General features: G+C 35.1%; 1 long non-coding RNA gene across 1 annotated transcript; it reads left to right on the top strand.

Annotated features, from left to right (window-relative positions):
• On the top strand, positions 745 to 1,898 carry LOC109851374. Its single transcript, XR_002249789.1, has 2 exons — positions 745 to 1,582; positions 1,655 to 1,898. It is a non-coding gene; the product is annotated as an uncharacterized LOC109851374 (long non-coding RNA).

Genomic DNA, 2,836 nt, shown 5'->3' with positions numbered 1-2,836 from the left:
CTTTAATTTGTTTCGCTCCTTGTGGCCATTTGGTTGCTCTTGATATGCTTAGGACACTGATTGTTCCATGGTTAGTATCTCAATTTCCATATTGATTTTAAATCGTTATTCGTTTGCTGTCTGGCCGTCACTGGTTTATGGTCATTGTTAGTTGGACAAGATAATTGTTTCAGCTGAAACGAAGAATGAAATGAAATGAGTTCAGAAAAGTGATAGTTAAGAAGTTAGGTTGAATCAATAATGAAATAGGACTTTAGATTGTGCTGTTAATTGTGCTGTTAATTGATACAGAGAACTCTCTGGGGTGGGGTCGTCTGTTCATGTGGAGATTAAGAATGTAATGAATAGCAGCTCCGGTGGTAGGAAGATGTTGATTTACTTTCTTGTTATCAGAAGATTATCCAGTTGTTGATTTACTTTCTTGTTATCAGAAGATTATCCAGTTGATGACCCGGATTAGGCAGCCTAATTGATCACTGAGATCTCTGCTTTCCTCACCTAAATCATATCCAGTTGATGACCCGGATTAGGCAGCCTAATTGATCACTGAGATCTCTGCTTTCCTCACCTAAATCATGCCAGTTTGGCATGGGCATTTTTGCGGATCTTCTCGGTATGTTTGTTTGGTGACCTTTCAACTAATTTTTCAGGTTTGATTTTCTATATTCTGTGGTCTGGAGCTTTGTTTGCATGAGATAGATTTTGAAATCACAGTGGCTACCTTTTTCTGTGGTTAAGAGTTCGGTGGTTGATATTCTACTGTTTGATATGTGAGATCAGCGTTCTTTTCATATCTGATTTTTGCACTGTCGGTTCTGTATTCGAGAATCATGTCCCCGCTAAAGGGCTTGAAGCTGATATGATATCTACTACTACTATTGGTTAGTGTTGGACTTTCGGTTTGGGAGAGGTGCTTTGGTACTGTTGAACCTTCTATTCTGCTAATATCTGAGGGATGTATCACTTGCTTGGTCTGGTCTATGTTGAGGGTGGTATCTTATTATGTCAACGGGGGTTCGACAGCCATTATTATGTCAACTGGGCTTAGACAGCCATTGGAAGTTCATTCTGGTATATTAAGGTCACGCCCCTCTTAATTTTTAATAAATGGAAAAACAAATTTATGTGGTCGAAGGGCATAAAGACATTCATGATTAAGTTGCACAAGATTCCGTTCGAAATTATTCTCTTGTGCTTCTATAAGACAATTCATGATTAAGTTGGACAAGAATCAATTAGAAATTATTCTCTTATCTTGTGCTTACAGAAGCATATGCCTTACTAAAGGGAGAAATTTAGAAGGGTGAAGAGCATGGAGACTGTCATAGTTTAGCAGCATGGGAAATCCGTTCTGGTAGACAGCTACTAGGGTTATATCCTTGAGTTGTGGAATTAGAAATCAGAAGAATTAAAATCATCATGTACAGCAGTAGTCCAGGTGGACCATTCAATTGAGGGTGTCAAGTTTCTACATGAAGAATTAAAATCATCATGTACAGCAGTAGTCCAGGTGGACCATTCAATTGAGGGTGTCAAGTTTCTACATGAAGAATTAAAATCATCATGTACAGCAGTAGTCCAGGTGGACCATTCAATTGAGGGTGTCAAGTTTCTACATGAAGAATTAAAATCATCATGTACAGCAGTAGTCCAGGTGGACCATTCAGTTGAGGGTGTCAAGATTCTACATGTTAAGTTTTCCCATGTAGCGACATTATGTGGTGACTTCAGTGAGTTTTTTGTGAACTTTTATGTAGACTTGGCATCAGGTTGATGTCCATTTGTAATGCAACATTTAAACATATGATTGTGAAAGTCTATTTTTCATTCAACATTCATGGGTTATTTGGCATTATCTTTGTATTTTCCCTTGTTTTCTGCAGAGTTCACTTTTTCTAGTTTCCTGTTTTGCCTTCATTTCTTGGCGTTTCTCTTCTATGCTAGTTTTAGTATCCACACTTACAATTTTGCCATTTCTATTATTACATTATCTTTGTAGCTGTGCCTTGTTCTTTCTTGTTCTGTTTGGAGTTTTGTTGATTAGGTTTTGTTCTGTTTATATATAGTTTCTTCTGTTTATGTGAATTTGTAGTAGTACTTCAATAGGTGAGATGGATTATCTTTGTAGAAACTATTACCAGTTCTAATAATTTCTCAAGGATTCCTCCTTTGGATCACAGCAATTTATGGCGACTTCTTGCTATTAATATTCATTTGTGTTTGAACGTCTTAAGTTCCATACTTTCTAAATGCCATTAAAATCAGAGCATGTATTGATACTTGTATTTAGGTAAAAAAACTACATTTCATGTTAACTGTGTATCAGGTCAGAAATTGATAGTGTTATGTCATGATTTTTCAGTAAACTCCTTTTCTAAGTGTCATTAAAATCAGAGCATGTATTGATACTTGTATTTAGGTAAAAAAAAAAACTACATTTCATGTTAACTTTGTATCAGGTCAGAAATTGATAGTGTTATGTCATGATTTTTCAGTAAAATCCTTTTCTAAATGTCATTAAAATCAGAGCATGTATTGATACTTGTATTAGGTTAAAAAACTACATTTCATGTTAACTGTGTATCAGGTCAGAAATTGATAGTGTTATGTCATGATTTTTCAGTAAACTACATTTCATGTTAACTGTGTATCAGGTCAGAAGTTGATAGTGTTATGTCATGATTTTTCAATATGACATTCTGTTACTTTCATATAAACTATGAATGAAAAAATATATAATTGTGGCCATAACTTGTAACAACTCTTAGAAAATAATTGATAAACATGAATTTTTGTTACAAGTTCTGGTATCATCTTTTTCAGAAACCATATGACC

The sequence above is a fragment of the Asparagus officinalis genome, chromosome 8, assembly GCF_001876935.1.
Source record: "Asparagus officinalis chromosome 8, Aspof.V1, whole genome shotgun sequence".
In the NCBI taxonomy this organism is placed as follows: domain Eukaryota; kingdom Viridiplantae; phylum Streptophyta; class Magnoliopsida; order Asparagales; family Asparagaceae; genus Asparagus; species Asparagus officinalis.
This window is presented reverse-complemented; position numbering and strand designations above follow the sequence as displayed.